Here is a 20106-nt window from a genome sequence, read left to right as displayed (position 1 = left end):
CCATCTTTACTGTGGGCTTGGCGGACTTCCGGGCCGGGGCCGCCATCTTTTGTGTGGTCGTTCCGGTCCTGGCGGCGCCATCTTTACTGTGGGCTTGGCGGACTTCCGGGCCGGGGCTTTGGAGGACTTCCGGTCGCTCTCTACTTCCGGTGACCGAGTTTACCCAAATTAGCGTCCCTCCTCGCTAATTTCTGCGCTTTCGCCCCAAAAAATCTTCGCGTTATTCCCCCCACACACACACCGGGAGAGACGGGAGACCGCGAGTCCCGCCCTGCCGCCGGAACCGGCCCTTAACTCGAGCAGGGAGCGCTGCACCGCCACGAGAGCCACTGCGCATGCGTCGCCGGTCCCTCTTCTGGCTGCCCTTACTTACCACGTGATCGCCGGCGTCTTGCCAACGACTGCGCACGCGCCGCCGTCGCCACCTTGCCTGCCGCCCCACCCCGCCGCCCGACCGCCCGGCTTCGCTTTCTTACTGCGGCTCCCCCTCCGCTTTTTCGGCTCCCTGGGGTTCCCCCACCCGCATTTTGGGGTCCCCGTCTCACATTTTAGGGGTGATGACCCCGCAATTTACGGGTCGGGGGCCGGGAGGCGAGGAAACGGGGTGCCCAAGAAGGGGTTTCTTTTTTTTTTTTTCTTTTTTTCTCTTTTATTTCATTTTCATTTTATTTCCTTTTTAGTTTTTTTGCTTTTATTTTTTTAAATTTTCTTTTGTATTTTATATTTCCTTTTATATTTCGTTTATTTTTTATTCTCTTTATTTTTCATTGTCTCTCCCAGTGCTCCCCAGTAACACCCAGTGCTCCTCAACAACCCCCAGTAACACCCAGTGCTCCCCAGTAAACACCCAGTGCTCCCCAACAACCCCCAGTAACACCCAGTGCTCCCCAAAAATTGACCCAAAACCGACCCAAATCACACCAAACAATGATCCAAAACTGACCCCAAAAACTGACCCAAATCATCCCCAAAAGCTGACCCAAAACTGACCCAAATCATCCCAAAAGCTGACCCAAAACTGACCCAAATCACCCAAACAATAACCCCAAACTGACCCCAAAAAATGACCCAAATCATCCCAAAACTGACCCAAAACTCTGCATTTATTTGGCACCATTTCCTCTCAAAAACAACATCTCCGATTTAGTTGATTGCTAAAGCCATCATTTTAAAACCATCTCAGGAATCAAAAGGCACTGGAAAACCCACACAAGTCATTCCTGCACCCACCAAATCATTAGGAATTGGAACCCGATTCCCTCATCTCTCTCCTTGTGCTTCTTGGCTGGAAAACCTGATGATCCCCGCTGGCTATTTTTAGGCTGCTTTTCTTCCACAGCTCCTTTCCTCCCGGCTGAAACCTCCTGGCATATTCAGGGCTTACCTGGAGGGAAGCCCCTCTGAGGTATTTCCTCTCGCGGCAATTCTGTGGGATGAAGAAGTAAAAAAAGCACGTCAAGAGCTCCTTCTCCCCCCTTCCCTCGCATACACCCTCCCAGTTTGTCCTTGGCAGCTCCATCCCCCCGGCACCCGCACCCGACGCTTCGGCTCCGCTGGGAAAGGGACAGCAAGTGCACAAGCAAGTCCAGTGCTGGGCAGGGGCTCCCTGGGGAACGGCCCTTCAGTGCTTTAGTCCGTGGCCTTTCCTGCTGCCCTCCCTCCCGGAGGCAGAGGATGACCCATCCCTTGTTTCTCCCACGCACGCAGACCCAGGTCCTGCTCCTTTGGCCCCACTTTTCTTAGCAGACCCGGCATCCTTTTCCAGGGTCCCCAGGAAACTTCTGCACTTGACCCATTGCTGAGTGCAGAGCACAGGGCGAGGGAAGGACAAATTTCTCGGCACCCACCCCCTGGAATTTTCCTTCTCCGCAGCACGCTCCCGTTCCCGCTGTCTCTGGAGGTACCCGCACGAGTCCTCCTTCTCCCAGCACCTCAGAGAATGTCCTCTTCACCCGGGTCCTGCTTACCGGCGTCCAACAAAACACGCTGACAACATTTTTCAGGATGCCAGTGGAGAGACATTAGAGCACACTGCACAGGGCAGCTGAGCCTGCCCCATCCCTGCAAGTGTTCCAGGCCAGGCTGGACGGGACTGGGAGCATCCAGCCGGGGATGAGAGCGGAAGGTGTCCCTGCCCACGGAAGGCAGGCTGGCCTTTGAAGGTCCCCTTCAAACCAAATCGCTCTGGGATTCCCCTCCAAACTCACTACCCAAGAGACACAGCAAGCAAAGCAGAGGGACTGCACTCCCCGCTTTTCTTACCTGCAGGCACACACAGCACAGCACGTTGGACAGAAAAGCCACAGGGTTAGTCCTGCCAGAGGCGTCCGGCACACCCACGGCGACCGAAGGAAAAGAGGGAGCCTGGGAACACGGAGTAAAAGACACCTTAATTAGGACCACACCGAGCAACAGCCGGGTCATTCCCACAGACAGCTTCACCGTCCAGTCACACAAAAAGCACTCACCGAGGCCTCAGTTAGGATGGCTCCTGACGCTGACCAGGTGAATACCTCCCTGGAAGCCCGCTCCGCTCATGCCAGGCACTGGGGCTCACCCAGGGGGGCTTTGCCAAGCATCCAATGGAAATTAAAATTACAGCCTGGGCAAAGGCGCTTCCCGCAGGACCGCTCCTGGCCGAGGCCACCGGTCCGTGCAAGTCAGACCACTGACCACCCGGGGGGATTTTTGGCGGCACGCTTCCAGCTTTTATTCTCCAGAAGCTCCAGTTCTTTCTGGCACCGCTTGCTTCAGTCTTCCCCTGTTGGAAGAGGTCACTTAAGGCTTTCGAGGGGCCAGCTTGCCAAAGCCCGGCCGGTCCATTCCCACGAGGAAAGGTAGCTTTGTCTTGGACAGGATACTGGGGGGGAGACACAAAAAAAAAATTTAATTTAAAACAACTGCCTAGAATAGACAGCAATTCAAACATAAGGCAGACAAGACTCGTGCAAATCTGAATCCATTTGGCTTCAAAGGAGAATTATTTCCCTCTGCACCTAACAGAATGTCCTCTTCACCCGGGTCCTGCTTACCATCGTCGAACAAAACACGCTGACCAAATTTTTCCTGATGCCAGTGGAGAGACATTAGAGCACACTGCACAGGGAAGCTGAGCCTGCCCCATCCCTGCAAGTGTTCCAGGCCAGGCTGGATGGGACTGGGAGCATCCAGCCGGGGATGAGAGCGGAAGGTGTCCCTGCCCACGGAAGGCAGGTTGGAAGGTCCCCTTCAAACCAAATCGCTCTGGGATTCCCCTCCAAAATCACTCCCCAAGAGACACAGCAAGCAAAGCAGAAGGACTGTGCTCCCAGCTTTTCTTACCTGCAGGCACACACAGCACAGCACGTTGGACAGAAAAGCCACGGGGTTAGCCCTGCCAGAGGCGTCCGGCACACCCACGGCGACCGAAGGGAAGGAGGGAGCCTGGGAACACGGAGAAAAAGACACTTTAATTAGGAGTACACCGAGCACTAGCCAGGTCATTCACACAGCTTCACTGTCCAGTCACACAAAAAGCACTCACCGAGGCCTCAGTTAGGATGGCTCCTGACGCTGACCAGGTGAATACCTCCATTTGCCCCGGGGTGTCAAGAATAACATCCCTGGGAAGAAGTCACCCTGAACAACAAAAAGGCAAAATTAGTGAAGCACGGGGTCCTCTTCTGACTAGATTGCCACCAGCATTCCATAGCAAATGCCACGACTGTTCTGTTACAGACGAGAAAACCCTGTTCTCCCAAACAAACAGCCAGGAGAATTATGGGCACGCCTGAAAATTTCCTGTGAGGAACTTTTTGTAACTAAGGAGCAGGTGCTATCTTGAGTTGAAGGCATCAATTTGACAGACACTTAGTACAGCAAACTCTTCAGCAGAGCAATTAATTGCTGCCTATTTGAACAGCAGGGGAGAGAAAATGACGGTCGAAGGGAAGACAAGAAAAGCAGAACTGCAATCAGCAGCCTTTTCTTCCATCTCTCCCGAGAAAGTCTAGTTGGTCTGTTCTAATAATTCTATGCCCTTTTCTACATGAAACTTAGACCAAGGCTGAAAAAACAACTAGAAAACACGGAGAGACGCTTTTTAGAATTTCACGTGATTTTCCCAAACCGATCCCAGAAAAGCAGAACTCGGTAGAATGTGCTCACCTCGAGGCCTTTGGTCTTTTTTTCCATAAGCTTCGTCACCTGATTGAAAAAGCAGAGTAGACTCGGTATTTAGGCTCACAACAGGAAAACCTCCCCTTCATTTCCTCAAAGAAACTACATTAATCTGCACAGCTGCAGGCGCGTCTCCAGCTGTTAAAGCCTTTCAGCTTTTCAGAGGGTGAGAATGCCCTGCTAAGGAAGGCTGAAAAATGCTCGGAGCCTGCCCAGGTCAAAGAGCCCCTTGATTTTGTCTGTGGTCCAGTCCCTGGCTAAAGAAAGGGCAGAACCACCGCAGGTGTTGCTTGCCTTTTCCCTACGAGGTTTTGCCAGGCGCTGGGCCAGCCCGGGCACTGCGGGGGAAGGCCGGCAGTGCCCAAAGCCCGCCGCTTTCCCAGGGCAAGCGTCGCTTGCCAGAGCGCCCCCGAGCGCCGGGCCCTGCCTCACAGTCGCCGCCTGGCGGACACGGCCGGGAGCGGCACTGCAGCCGCGCGCGGCGCTGCAGCCGCGCGCCCCCCCCCCCTCGGCGAGACCCGCGGCGCCTTTCGCGCGTCCGGGCCTTTCTTCCCTAAAACCTGCCCTTGCCTAGGAAAAGCTGAGCAGTTCACAGAGTTGCTGTTTCCAGCCCAGCTTCCCAAAGGATTTCTCTCTCCCGGCCGCACAGACAGGGTCCCCGAGGCAGCGCAGACCCTCCCCGCGGGGGGGTGTGGTGCGTGTGCAATGCCAGGGCACATCCGACCCCGGCCCTGCGGCGGCACGCAGGTGCGAGTTTCTCCGCAGAGGCGGGAAACTTGCCTGTCGCTTCCCCGGCCTGCAGTCCCCGATGGCCGCGGGAGAGGCAGAAGAGCGGCCGCGCCCACCCGCCGCGCCCAGCTTACCCCGGGGACGATCTCCGTCGGATCTGCCGCCGTGGGTCGCTTCCGGGGGGGGGGGGGAAGGCGGCGGCGCAGCCCCGATAGCATCTCCAGGGCACGGCGGGAGCGGGAGCGGGAGCGGGAGCGGGAGCGGGAGCGGGGGCGGGAGCGGAGCGGAGCGGAACGGGGCGAGCGGGGGCCGCGGCGCCATCTTTAGTGTGGCCTCGGCTAAGTTCCGGTCGTGGCGGCGCCATCTTGAGTGTGGCGTCGGGGCGAACTTCCGGGCCGGGGCCGCCATCTTTAGTGTGGTCGTTCCGGTCCTGGCGGCGCCATCTTTACTGTGGGCTTGGCGGACTTCCGGGCCGGGGCCGCCATCTTTAGTGTGGTCGTTCCGGTCCTTGCGGCGCCATCTTTACTGTGGGCTTGGCGGACTTCCGCGCCGGGGCTTTGGAGGACTTCCGGTCGCTCTCTACTTCCGGTGACCGAGTTTACCCAAATTAGCGTCCCTCCTCGCTAATTTCTGCGCTTTCGCCCCAAAAAATCTTCGTGTTATTCCCCCCGCACACACCCCGGGAGAGACGGGAGACCGCGAGTCCCGCCCTGCCGCCGGAACCGGCCCTTAACTCGAGCAGGGAGCGCTGCACCGCCACGAGAGCCACTGCGGATGCGTCGCCGGTCCCTCTCCTGGCTGCCCTTACTTACCACGTGATCGCCGGCGTCTTGGGGGCCTTTGGGTGTGGGCGGCTCTTCTCCGCTTTATTATCTATTCCTTATCTCTTGTACCCGGCCATAAAAAAAAAAAACAAAAAAATAAACAAAACAACAAAAAAAAAAAAAACACACAAAAAAAATATAAAAATATAAAAAAAAGGGTAATAATAAAACGAAAAACAAATTACCAAAAAAAACCATCCAAAAAAAAACAAATACAACAAACACACAAAAAAAAAAACAAAAAAAAACAACTCACCCAAAACACAAACAAAAAAAAAACATAAAAAAAAAAAAACCAAGAATAAAACCGACTGCGCACGCGCCGCCGTCGCCACCTTGCCTGCCCCCCCCACCCCGCCGCCCGACCGCCCGGCTTCGCTTTCTTACTGCGGCTCCCCCTCCGCTTTTTCGGCTCCCTGGGGTTCCCCCACCCGCATTTTGGGGTCCCCGTCTCACATTTTAGGGGTGATGACCCCGCAATTTACGGGTCGGGGGCCGGGCGGAGAGGAAACGGGGTGCCCAAGAAGGGGTTTCTTTTTTTTTTTTTTTTTTTTCTCTTTTATTTCATTTTCATTTTATTTCCTTTTTAGGTTTTTTGCCTTTTTTTTTAATTTTATTTTGTTTTTTATATTTCCTTTTTTATTTCGTTTATTTTTTATTCTCTTTATTTTTCATTTTCTCTCCCAGTGCTCCCCAACAATCCCCAGCAACACCCAGTGCTCCCCAGTGCACCCCAGTAACACCCAGTGCTCCTCAACAACCCCCAGCAACACCCAGTGCCCCCCAGTAAACACCCAGTGCCCCCCAACAACCCCCAGGAACACCCAGTGCTCCCCAAAAATTGACCCAAAACCGACCCAAATCACCCCAAAAGCTGACCCAAAACTGACCCCAAAACCTGACCCAAATCATCCCCAAAAGCTGACCCAAAACTCACCCCAATCATCCCAAAAGCTGACCCAAAACTGACCCAAATCACCCCAAACAGTGACCCCAAACTGACCCCAAAAACTGACCCAAATCATCCCCAAAACTGACCCAAAACTCTGCATTTATTTGGCACCATTTCCTCTCAGAAACAACATCTCCGATTTAGTTGATTGCTAAAGCCATCATTTTAAAATCATCCCAGGAATCAAAAGGGACTGGAAAACACACACAAATCATTCCTGCACCCACCAAATCATTAGGAATTGGAACCCGATTCCCTCATCTCTCTCCTTGTGCTTCTTGGCTGGAAAACCTGATGATCCCCGCTGGCTATTTTTAGGCAGCTTTTCTTCCACGGCTCCTTTCCTCCCGGCTGAAACCTCCTGGCATATTCAGGGCTTACCTGGAGGGAAGCCCCTCTGAGGTATTTCCTCTCGCGGCAATTCTGTGGGATGAAGAAGTAAAAAAAGCACGTCAAGAGCTCCTTCTCCCCCCTTCCCTCGCATACACCCTCCCAGTTTGTCCTTGGCAGCTCCATCCCCCCGGCACCCGCACCCGAAGCTTCGGCTCCGCTGGGAAAGGGACAGCAAGTGCACAAGCAAGTCCAGTGCTGGGCAGGGGCTCCCTGGGGAACGGCACTTCAGTGCTTTAGTCCGTGGCCTTTCCTGCTGCCCTCCCTCCCGGAGGCAGAGGATGACCCATCCCTTGTTTCTCCCACGCACGCAGACCCAGGTCCTGCTCCTTTGGCCCCACTTTTCTTAGCAGACCTGGCATCCTTTTCCAGGGTCCCCAGGAAACTTCTGCACTTGACCCATTGCTAAGTGCAGAGCACAGGGCGAGGGAAGGACAAATTTCTCGGCACCCACCCCCTGGAATTTTCTTTCTCCGCAGCACGCTCCCGTTCCCGCTGTCTCTGGAGGTGCCCGCACGAGTCCTCCTTCTCCCAGCACCTCAGAGAATGTCCTCTTCACCCGGGTCCTGCTTACCGGCGTCCAACAAAACACGCTGACAACATTTTTCAGGATGCCAGTGGAGAGACATTAGAGCACACTGCACAGGGAAGCTGAGCCTGCCCCATCCCTGCAAGTGTTCCAGGCCAGGCTGGACGGGACTGGGAGCAACCGGGGACAGTGGAAGGTGTCCCTGCCCACGGAAGACAGGCTGGCCTTTGAAGGTCCCCTTCAAACCAAATCGCTCTGCGATTCCCCTCCAAAATCACTACCCAAGAGACACAGCAAGCAAAGCAGAGGGACTGCACTCCCCGCTTTTCTTACCTGCAGGCACACACAGCACAGCACGTTGGACAGAAAAGCCACAGGGTTAGCCCTGCCAGAGGCGTCCGGCACACCCACGGCGACCGAAGGAAAAGAGGGAGCCTGGGAACACGGAGTAAAAGACACCTTAATTAGGACCACACCGAGCAATAGCCGGGTCATTCCCACAGACAGCTTCACCGTCCAGTCACACAAAAAGCACTCACCGAGGCCTCAGTTAGGATGGCTCCTGACGCTGACCAGGTGAATACCTCCCTGGAAGCCCGCTCCGCTCATGCCAGGCACTGGGGCTCACCCAGGGGGGCTTTGCCAAGCATCCAATGGAAATTAAAATTACAGCCTGGGCAAAGGCGCTTCCCGCAGGACCGCTCCTGGCCGAGGCCACCGGTCCGTGCAAGTCAGACCACTGACCACCCGGGGGGATTTTTGGGGGCACGCTTCCAGCTTTTATTCTCCAGAAGCTCCAGTTCTTTCTGGCACCGCTTGCTTCAGTCTTCCCCTGTTGGAAGAGGTCCCTTAAGGCTTTCGAGGGGCCAGATTGCCAAAGCCCGGCCGGTCCATTCCCACGAGGAAAGGTAGCTTTGTCTTGGACAGGATACTGGGGGGGAGACACAAAAAAAAAATTTAATTTAAAACAACTGCCTAGAATAGACAGCAATTCAAACATAAGGCAGACAAGACTCGTGCAAATCTGAATCCATTTGGCTTCAAAGGAGAATTATTTCCCTCTGCACCTAACAGAATGTCCTCTTCACCCGGGTCCTGCTTACCATCGTCGAACAAAACACGCTGACCAAATTTTTCCTGATGCCAGTGGAGAGACATTAGAGCACACTGCACAGGGAAGCTGAGCCTGCCCCATCCCTGCAAGTGTTCCAGGCCAGGCTGGACGGGACTGGGAGCATCCAGCCGGGGATGAGAGCGGAAGGTGTCCCTGCCCACGGAAGGCAGGCTGGCCTTTGAAGGTCCCCTTCAAACCAAATCGCTCTGGGATTCCCCTCCAAAATCACTACCCAAGAGACACAGCAAGCAAAGCAGAAGGACTGCGCTCCCAGCTTTTCTTACCTGCAGGCACACACAGCACAGCACGTTGGACAGAAAAGCCACAGGGTTAGCCCTGCCAGAGGCGTCCGGCACACCCACGGTGACCGAAGGGAAGGAGGGAGCCTGGGAACACGGAGTAAAAGACACTTTAATTAGGAGTACACCGAGCACTAGCCAGGTCATTCACACAGCTTCACCGTCCAGTCATACAAAAAGCACTCACCGAGGCCTCAGTTAGGATGGCTCCTGACGCTGACCAGGTGAATACCTCCATTTGCCCCGGGGTGTCAAGAATAACATCCCTGGGAAGAAGTCACCCTGAACAACAAAAAGGCAAAATTAGTGAAGCACGGGGTCCTCTTCTGACTAGATTGCCACCAGCATTCCATAGCAAATGCCACGACTATTCTGTTACAGACGAGAAAACCCTGTTCTCCCAAACAAACAGCCAGGAGATTTATGGGCACGCCTGAAAATTTCCTGTGAGGAACTTTTTGTAACTAAGGAGCAGGTGCTATCTTGAGTTGAAGGCATCAATTTGACAGACACTTAGTACAGCAAACTCTTCAGCAGAGCAATTAATTGCTGCCTATTTGAACAGCAGGGGAGAGAAAATGACGGTCGAAGGGAAGACAAGAAAAGCAGAACTGCAATCAGCAGCCTTTTCTTCCATCTCTCCCGAGAAAGTCTAGTTGGTCTGTTCTAATAATTCTATTCCCTTTTCTACATGAAACTTAGACCAAGGCTGAAAAAACAACTAGAAAACACGGAGAGAAGCTTTTTAGAATTTCACGTGATTTTCCCAAACCGATCCCAGAAAAGCAGAACTCGGTAGAATGTGCTCACCTCGAGGCCTTTGGTCTTTTTTTCCATAAGCTTCGTCACCTGATTGAAAAAGCAGAGTAGACTCGGTATTTAGGCTCACAACAGGAAAACCTCCCCTTCGTTTCCTCAAAGAAACTCCATTAATCTGCCCAGCTGCAGGCGCGTCTCCAGCTGTTAAAGCCTTTCAGCTTTTCAGAGGGTGAGAATGCCCTGCTAAGGAAGGCTGAAAAATGCTCGGAGCCTGCCCAGGTCAAAGAGCCCCTTGATTTTGTCTGTGTTCCAGTCCCCGGCTAAAGAAAGGGCAGAAGAAGCGCAGTTGTTCCTTGCCTTTTCCCTACGAGGTTTTGCCAGGCGCTGGGCCAGCCCGGGCCCTCCGGGGGAAGGCCGGCAGTGGCCAAACCCCGCCGCTTTCCCAGGGCAAGCGTCGCTTGCCAGAGCGCCCCCGAGCGCCGGGCCCTGCCTCACAGTCGCCGCCTGGCGGACACGGCCGGGAGCGGCACTGCAGCCGCGCGCGGCGCTGCAGCCGCGCGCCCCACCCCCCCTTGGCGAGACCCGCGGCGCCTTTCGCGCGTCCGGGCCTTTCTTCCCTAAAACCTGCCCTTGCCTAGGAAAAGCTGAGCAGTTCACAGAGTTGCTGTTTCCAGCCCAGCTCCCCAAAGGATTTCTCTCTCCCGGCAGCACAGACAGGGTCCCCGAGGCAGCGCAGACCCTCCCCGCGGGGGGGTGTGGTGCGTGTGCAATGCCAGGGCACATCCGAACCCGGCCCTGCGGCGGCACGCAGGTGCGAGTTTCTCCGCAGAGGCGGGAAACTTGCCTGTCGCTTCCCCGGCCTGCAGTCGCCGATGGTCGCGGGAGAGGCAGAAGAGCGGCCGAGCCCCCCCCCCCGTCGGATCTGCCGCCGTGGGTCGCTTCCGGGGGGGAAGGCGGCGGCGCAGCCCCGACAGCATCTCCAGGGCACTGCGGGACCGAGCGGGGCGGGGGCGGGCGCGGCCCCGAGACGGAGGCTGCCCGCGCCGGTGCCTGCCGCCGCCCACGAACCTGCCGCCCGCGCCCGGCGCCGCCGAGCCCCCCGCCCCGTCCCCACAGCGGGAAGCGGCGCGGCGAGACGGCGCTGCGGGCGCGGGGCGGGGGTCCGGGTCGCGGCGGAGGTCAGGCAACAGGATAGACGCCTCTCTGAGGCGAGGGGGGCCTCTCGCCGCCATCTTTAGTGTGGCCTCGGCTAAGTTCCGGTCGTGGCGGCGCCATCTTGAGTGTGGCGTCGGGGCGAACTTCCGGGCCGGGGCCGCCATCTTTAGTGTGGTCGTTCCGGTCCTGGCGGCGCCATCTTTACTGTGGGCTTGGCGGACTTCCGCGCCGGGGCTTTGGAGGACTTCCGGTCGCTCTCTACTTCCGGTGACCGAGTTTACCCAAATTACCGGCCCTCCTCGCTAATTTCTGCGCTTTCACCCCAAAAAATCTTCACGTTATTCCCCCCACACACACCCCGCCAGAGACGGGAGACCGCCAGTCCCGCCCTGCCGCCGGAACCGGCCCTTAACTCGAGCGGGGAGCGCTGCCCCGCCACGAGAGCCACTGCGCATGCGTCGCCGGTCCCGCTCCTGGCTGCCCTTACTTACCACGTGATCGCCGGCGTCTTGCCAACGACTGCGCACGCGCCGCCGTCGCCACCTTGCCTGCCCCCCCCACCCCGCCGCCCGACCGCCCGGCTTCGCTTTCTTACTGCGGCTCCCCCTCCGCTTTTTCGGCTCCCTGGGGTTCCCCCACCCGCATTTTGGGGTCCCCGTCTCACATTTTAGGGGTGATGACCCCGCAATTTACGGGTCGGGGGCCGGGAGGAGAGGAAACGGGGTGCCCAAGAAGGGGTTTCTTTTTTTGTTTTTTTTTTCTCTTTTATTTCATTTTCATTTTATTTCCTTTTTAGGTTTTTTGCCTTTTTTTTTAATTTTATTTTGTTTTTTATATTTCCTTTTTTATTTCGTTTATTTTTTATTCTCTTTATTTTTCATTTTCTCTCCCAGTGCTCCCCAGTAACACCCAGTGCTCCCCAACAACCCCCAGCAACACCCAGTGCTCCCCAGTGCACCCCAGTAACACCCAGTGCTCCTCAACAACCCCCAGCAACACCCAGTGCTCCCCAGTAAACACCCAGTGCTCCCCAACAACCCCCAGCAACACCCAGTGCTCCCCAAAAATTGACCCAAAACCGAACCAAATCACCCCAAAAGCTGACCCAAAACTCACCCCAAAACCTGACTCAAATCATCCCAAAAGCTGACCCAAAACTGACCCCAATCATCCCAAACGCTGACCCAAAACTGACCCCAATCATCCCAAAAGCTGACCCAAAACTGACCCAAATCACCCCAAACAGTGACCCCAAACTGACCCCAAAAACTGACCCAAATCATCCCCAAAACTGACCCAAAACTCTGCATTTATTTGGCACCATTTCCTCTCAGAAACAACATCTCCGATTTAGTTGATTGCTAAAGCCATCATTTTAAAATCATCCCAGGAATCAAAAGGGACTGGAAAACACACACAAATCATTCCTGCACCCACCAAATCATTAGGAATTGGAACCCGATTCCCTCATCTCTCTCCTTGTGCTTCTTGGCTGGAAAACCTGATGATCCCCGCTGGCTATTTTTAGGCTGCTTTTCTTCCACAGCTCCTTTCCTCCCGGCTGAAACCTCCTGGCATATTCAGGGCTTACCTGGAGGGAAGCCCCTCTGAGGTATTTCCTCTCGCGGCAATTCTGTGGGATGAAGAAGTAAAAAAAGCACGTCAAGAGCTCCTTCTCCCCCCTTCCCTCGCATACACCCTCCCAGTTTGCCCTTGGCAGCTCCATCCCCCCGGCACCCGCACCCGACGCTTCGGCTCCGCTGGGAAAGGGACAGCAAGTGCAGAAGCAAGTCCAGTGCTGGGCAGGGGCTCCCTGGGGAACGGCACTTCAGTGCTTTAGTCCGTGGCCTTTCCTGCTGCCCTCCCTCCCGGAGGCAGAGGATGACCCATCCCTTGTTTCTCCCACGCACGCAGACCCAGGTCCTGCTCCTTTGGCCCCACTTTTCTTAGCAGACCCGGCATCCTTTTCCAGGGTCCCCAGGAAACTTCTGCACTTGACCCATTGCTAGTGCAGAGCACAGGGCGAGGGAAGGACAAATTTCTCGGCACCCACCCCCTGGAATTTTCCTTCTCCGCAGCACGCTCCCGTTCCCGCTGTCTCTGGAGGTGCCCGCACGAGTCCTCCTTCTCCCAGCACCTCAGAGAATGTCCTCTTCACCCGGGTCCTGCTTACCGGCGTCCAACAAAACACGCTGACAACATTTTTCAGGATGCCAGTGGAGAGACATTAGAGCACACTGCACAGGGAAGCTGAGCCTGCCCCATCCCTGCAAGTGTTCCAGGCCAGGCTGGACGGGACTGGGAGCAACCGGGGACAGTGGAAGGTGGCCCTGCCCACGGAAGACAGGCTGGCCTTTGAAGGTCCCCTTCAAACCAAATCGCTCTGGGATTCCCCTCCAAAATCACTACCCAAGAGACACAGCAAGCAAAGCAGAGGGACTGCACTCCCCGCTTTTCTTACCTGCAGGCACACACAGCACAGCACGTTGGACAGAAAAGCCACGGGGTTAGCCCTGCCAGAGGCGTCCGGCACACCCACGGCGACCGAAGGGAAGGAGGGAGCCTGGGAACACGGAGTAAAAGACACCTGAATTAGGACCACACCGAGCAATAGCCGGGTCATTCCCACAGACAGCTTCACCGTCCAGTCACACAAAAAGCACTCACCGAGGCCTCAGTTAGGATGGCTCCTGACGCTGACCAGGTGAATACCTCCCTGGAAGCCCGCTCCGCTCCTGCCAGGCACTGGGGCTCACCCAGGGGGGCTTTGCCAAGCATCCAATGGAAATTAAAATTACAGCCTGGGCAAAGGCGCTTCCCTCAGGACCGCTCCTGGCCGAGGCCACCGGTCCGTGCAAGTCAGACCACTGACCACCCGGGGGGATTTTTGGGGGCACGCTTCCAGCTTTTATTCTCCAGAAGCTCCCGTTCTTTCTGGCACCGCTTGCTTCAGTCTTCCCCTGTTGGAAGAGGTCACTTAAGGCTTTCGAGGGGCCAGATTGCCAAAGCCCGGCCGGTCCATTCCCACGAGGAAAGGTAGCTTTGTCTTGGACAGGATACTGGGGGGGAGACACAAAATAAAAGTTTAATTTAAAACAACTGCCGAGAATAGAAAGCAATTCAAACATAAGGCAGACAAGACTCGTGCAAATCTGAATCCATTTGGCTTCAAAGGAGAATTATTTCCCTCTGCACCTAACAGAATGTCCTCTTCACCCGGGTCCTGCTTACCATCGTCGAACAAAACACGCTGACGACATTTTTCAGGATGCCAGTGGAGAGACATTAGAGCACACTGCACAGGGAAGCTGAGCCTGCCCCATCCCTGCAAGTGTTCCAGGCCAGGCTGGACGGGGCTGGGAGCATCCAGCCGGGGATGAGAGCGGAAGGTGTCCCTGCCCACGGAAGGCAGGCTGGCCTTTGAAGGTCCCCTTCAAACCAAATCGCTCTGGGATTCCCCTCCAAAATCACTACCCAAGAGACACAGCAAGCAAAGCAGAAGGACTGCGCTCCCAGCTTTTCTTACCTGCAGGCACACACAGCACAGCACGTTGGACAGAAAAGCCATAGGGTTAGCCCTGCCAGAGGCGTCCGGCACACCCACGGCGACCGAAGGGAAGGAGGGAGCCTGGGAACACGGAGTAAAAGACACTTTAATTAGGAGTACACCGAGCACTAGCCAGGTCATTCACACAGCTTCACTGTCCAGTCATACAAAAAGCACTCACCGAGGCCTCAGTTAGGATGGCTCCTGACGCTGACCAGGTGAATACCTCCATTTGCCCCGGGGGGTCAAGAAGAACATCCCTGGGAAGAAGTCACCCTGAACAACAAAAAGGCAAAATTAGTGAAGCACGGGGTCCTCTTCTGACTAGATTGCCACCAGCATTCCATAGCAAATGCCACGACTATTCTGTTACAGACGAGGAAACCCTGTTCTCCCAAACAAACAGCCAGGAGATTTATGGGCACGCCTGAAAATTTCCTGTGAGGAACTTTTTGTAACTAAGGAGCAGGTGCTATCTTGAGTTGAAGGCATCAATTTGACAGACACGTAGTACAGCAAACTCTTCAGCAGAGCAATTAATTGCTGCCTATTTGAACAGCAGGGGAGAGAAAATGACGGTCGAAGGGAAGACAAGAAAAGCAGAACTGCAATCAGCAGCCTTTTCTTCCATCTCTCCCGAGAAAGTCTAGTTGGTCTGTTCTAATAATTCTATGCCCTTTTCTACATGAAACTTAGACCAAGGCTGAAAAAACAACTAGAAAACACGGAGAGAAGCTTTTTAGAATTTCACGTGATTTTCCCAAACCGATCCCAGAAAAGCAGAACTCGGTAGAATGTGCTCACCTCGAGGCCTTTGGTCTTTTTTCCATAAGCTTCGTCACCTGATTGAAAAAGCAGAGTAGACTCGGTATTTAGGCTCACAACAGGAAAACCTCCCCTTCGTTTCCTCAAAGAAACTCCATTAATCCGCACAGCTGCAGGCGCGTCTCCAGCTGTTAAAGCCTTTCAGCTTTTCAGAGGGTGAGAATGCCCTGCTAAGGAAGGCTGAAAAATGCTCGGAGCCTGCCCAGGTCAAAGAGCCCCTTGATTTTGTCTGTGTTCCAGTCCCTGGCTAAAGAAAGGGCAGAACCACCGCAGGTGTTGCTTGCCTTTTCCCTACGAGGTTTTGCCAGGCGCTGGGCCAGCCCGGGCCCTCCGGGGGAAGGCCGGCAGTGGCCAAAGCCCGCCGCTTTCCCAGGGCAAGCGTCGCTTGCCAGAGCGCCCCCGAGCGCCGGGCCCTGCCTCACAGTCGCCGCCTGGCGGACACGGCCGGGAGCGGCACTGCAGCCGCGCGCCCCCCCCGCCCCCCCTTGGCGAGACCCGCGGCGCCTTTCGCGCGTCCGGGCCTTTCTTCCCTAAAACCTGCCCTTGCCTAGGAAAAGCTGAGCAGTTCACAGAGTTGCTGTTTCCAGCCCAGCTTCCCAAAGGATTTATCTCTCCCGGCAGCACAGACAGGGTCCCCGAGGCAGCGCAGACCCTCCCCGCGGGGGGGTGTGGTGCGTGTGCAATGCCAGGGCACATCCGAACCCGGCCCTGCGGCGGCACGCAGGTGCGAGTTTCTCCGCAGAGGCGGGAAACTTGCCTGTCGCTTCCCCGGCCTGCAGTCCCCGATGGCCGCGGGAGAGGCAGAAGAGCGGCCGCGCCCACCCGCCGCGCCCAGCTTACCCCGGGGACGATCTCCGTCGGATCTGCCGCCGTGGGTCGCTTCCGGGGGGGGGGGGAGGTGGCGGCGCAGCCCCGATAGCATCTCCAGGGCACGGCGGGAGCGGGAGCGGGAGCGGGAGCGGAGCGGAGCGGAGCGGAGCGGGGCGAGCGGGGGCCGCGGCGCCATCTTTAGTGTGGCCTCGGCTAAGTTCCGGTCGTGGCGGCGCCATCTTGAGTGTGGCGTCGGGGCGAACTTCCGGGCCGGGGCCGCCATCTTTAGTGTGGTCGTTCCGGTCCTGGCGGCGCCATCTTTACTGTGGGCTTGGCGGACTTCCGGGCCGGGCCCGCCATCTTTAGTGTGGTCGTTCCGGTCCTCGTGGCGCCATCTTTACTGTGGGCTTGGCGGACTTCCGGGCCGGGGCCTTGGAGGACTTCCGGTCGCTCTCTACTTCCGGTGACCGAGTTTACCCAAATTAGCGTCCCTCCTCGCTAATTTCTGCGCTTTCGCCCCAAAAAATCTTCGTGTTATTCCCCCCACACACACCCCGGGAGAGACGGGAGACCGCGAGTCCCGCCCTGCCGCCGGAACCGGCCCTTAACTCGAGCAGGGAGCGCTGCACCGCCACGAGAGCCACTGCGCATGCGTCGCCGGTCCCGCTCCTGGCTGCCCTTACTTACCACGTGATCGCCGGCGTCTTGCCAACGACTGCGCACGCGCCGGCGTCGCCACCTTGCCTGCCCCCCCACCCCGCCGCCCGACCGCCCGGCTTCGCTTTCTTACTGCGGCTCCCCCTCCGCTTTTTCGGCTCCCTGGGGTTCCCCCACCCGCATTTTGGGGTCCCCTTCTCACATTTTAGGGGTGATGACCCCGCAATTTACGGGTCGGGGGCCGGGAGGAGAGGAAACGGGGTGCCCAAGAAGGAGTTTCTTTTTTTTTTTTTCCTTTTTTTTCACTTTTCATTTTATTTCCTTTTTAGTTTTTTTGCTTTTAATTTTTTTTTAATTTTGTTTTGGACGTCTCAATCTCCGGATTTAAGCTCTAAGAAGCCAGGGAGTGACAAAATACTCCAGCGCTCCACGGGCGCCGCTTCCAAGGTCGCCCCGAGCGCCGGGCCCTGCCTCACAGTCGCCGCCTGGCGGACACGGCCGGGAACGGCACTGCAGCCGCGCGCCCCCCCCCCCCCTTGCGAGACCCGCGGCGCCGTTCGCGCGTACGGGCCTTTCTTCCCTAAAACCTGCCCTTGCCTAGGAAAAGCTGAGCAATTCACAGAGTTGCTGTTTCCATCCCAGCTTCCCGAAGGATTTCCCTCTCCTGGCAGCACAGACGGGGTCCCTGAGGCAGCGCAGACCCTCCCCGGGGAACTGCAATGCCAGGGCACATCCGAACCCGGCGCTGCGGTGGCTGCCGCTCTCTCCGCCCCTTCTCCTCGTGGCGACACGCAGGTGCAAGTTTCTCCGCAGAGGCGAGAAACTTGCCTGTCGCTTCCCTTGCCTCCCATTTTAAAGAAACATCAAGCTGCTTAAATACAACCAATAAACTGTACCCTACAACTATTTGGCACTTTCAATTTAACCAATGCAAGTCAGTTGGTAAATCACACAGTGTTAACTTTTTAAAAAAAAAAAAAATTAAAAGTATACAAAAATCATTGAGAGAAGAGATTCCCCCTATGGTTTTACTCTTAGGAAAGGAAAAACCAAACCCATCCCCAGTGCTGCAATACCTCAGGCTCCCAAAATGGCCCAGGGTATGCTGGGGCTTTTGGCTGCCCTGGAGCACAGTGAGGAACATGATGTCACCAGCCCACTGGCACACCTGAGAACCCAAAGAGCAGCCACACCAGCAGCTCCTGCAAGCCCTGCTGTGCTGGGCCTTGGGGAGGAAGGGCACTGGCCTTTCTTCCCGCCCAGGAGGAAAAAGTCTCCTTGCTGATGACTTCTCCTGCCAAGGGCATCAGCTATGAAGGGAAGTTCACAAAGTGCAACTTCGTGGACTGAGAAAGATTCCTCTTTCCTGGAAAATCTCTTTACAGCTGAACTCAGACAGTACACACCGGACGTGCAGGGGAAAGGACAAGACTGAAGCCATGACCCACCAGAAACACATCAGGACTCATTGGAACCAGTTCCAATGCTGCTGGTGCTCCTTGGGAAAGTCTGGAAAACCCTCACAAGTGATGCTGATTCATCTTGTTTTGTCTGAGTCTCTTCTTGGACCTCGACTGCTTTTAGCACAGATGCTGCTACCTCAGTAAGGTCTTGGAGTACTCCTGTAAGATATTTTAGGACTTATTGACTGAAAAAGCATAAAACTTTTATTATGGACATCTGAACTCTGACAGACAGCTCGTTTTCCCTTTCAGGACAAAATTATTTTCACAGTATCATTTAATAGGAAGCACCCAGGAACCCAAGACTGAGCTCTCCAGAATAGAAAATAAACGGAGGGAAGAAGCTTTGCACAGGTGTAACATACTCCACAACAGACCTGACTTTATTTTTACTCTTTGAGTTAAAATATTTCATAGTAAAACTCCAGCACAAGAACTGGCACATTCCCAACGGTACCCTGAAAGTCCATACCAACAAGTGCCATAGGAAAGTCACAGGCATATGAGTCCTTGTGCCTGCAGATGTCTAGGAATCTTCTCCATCCACCTCATGCTCTGCTGACAGAAGATGAGTGACCACAGGGACACAGTGGCACTCAACGTCCTGCTGAGAGAGCAAGGAAACCTTTAACATAAAGCTGGGTAGGAATCTAAAGCTTCCTTTCCTGGGAGCTTTGTGCAATTTGCACCCAAGAGGGAGAAAATTTGCATCTCCTTCAGTGCAGGTGTTGAAAGAGGCTGGCAGAGCTTTTGCCTTCTTCAGACAACTGTGCCCTTTTTTGGCTCCCTGGCGGCGTGAATGTCACTAGAACTGCTTTCCCGGATATACACAGATGTCACACACAGCTACCTACACACCTTTTCTCCAGCCTACCCATCACCCAGATTTCCTTTCCCAAGCCTCTATTTATAGAGGAATTAGTTTTGTTTCTGGTCTGTGAGCTAAGCATCTTCAACCTATCAACAAGCAATACTTGGCCCTATAAAATTACAGTATGCATATTTCTACCTATTAACAACTAATGTCCATCTTTACACCTATCAGCTTTCAACATGCTTTCTTTTCTTCAGTCATCTTCTCGTTCTGGGTCATGCGACCTTTGGCTCCACGCACATTTTAGACACTTCCTCCCACCTTCTGCCACATTCGCTTCCGTTCTGGCAATGTCCACTGCTTCGTTAACCCTTTGTGTGCTTGCTCTGGTCACGATCCTCTACAGGGTCAGCACTGGGGGCAGCACTGACAGCGGAGGGGCAGTACAGCTTCCCGAGTCCCTGCGCGCTGCTGCACATGCACCGCTCTGCCCTTCGCTTTGTGCCCCTCACGTACACGTGTTGTTTTGGGGAGGGGGGATTCATTACTTCTTCATCACTGCGGAGCTCATGCACATGGGCAGGAGTCTCCGTCCTGCACATGCCCAGCCTTCTTAGTTGCAGTGCTACTGAGAGGCAGAGGAGCCCAACCCGTGACCAGGTGTGGGAGGAGCACAACAACGGAGACGGAAGGACATTTGAAACAAGGCGGGGCAGTGCAGAGCAAACACCCGGGCAGGGGAGGGTAGCATACAACAGACTGCTACACATACTGGAGCAGACGTCAGAATTGGAACATGAAAAAATATACTCCCTCCCGCTCACCCTTAACACAGAAGCTGCTGCAGAAGCCCAGGATGGACTCTGGGAGCATGTCCATCAGAGCACCAAGCACATCTGCAGGAGCCACAGCCCGAAAGATTCACTATGGCACTGCGCTCCACCTCTGGGCCCTGTCAATCCCTGCAGCTTTTAACTGGCCCCAAGATGAGATGAGGCACTCAATTCTGCAGCTTGTTCCCATCAGCACGATGCCATCCACACCCAGATCTGCCATCACTGGCCTCATTAGGGAGATCTGG

Source organism: Pipra filicauda, unplaced genomic scaffold, assembly GCF_003945595.2.
Source record: "Pipra filicauda isolate LSUMZ 115617 unplaced genomic scaffold, ASM394559v2 scaffold196_size3971931_pilon, whole genome shotgun sequence".
Taxonomy (NCBI): Eukaryota; Metazoa; Chordata; class Aves; order Passeriformes; family Pipridae; genus Pipra; species Pipra filicauda.
This window is presented reverse-complemented; position numbering follows the sequence as displayed.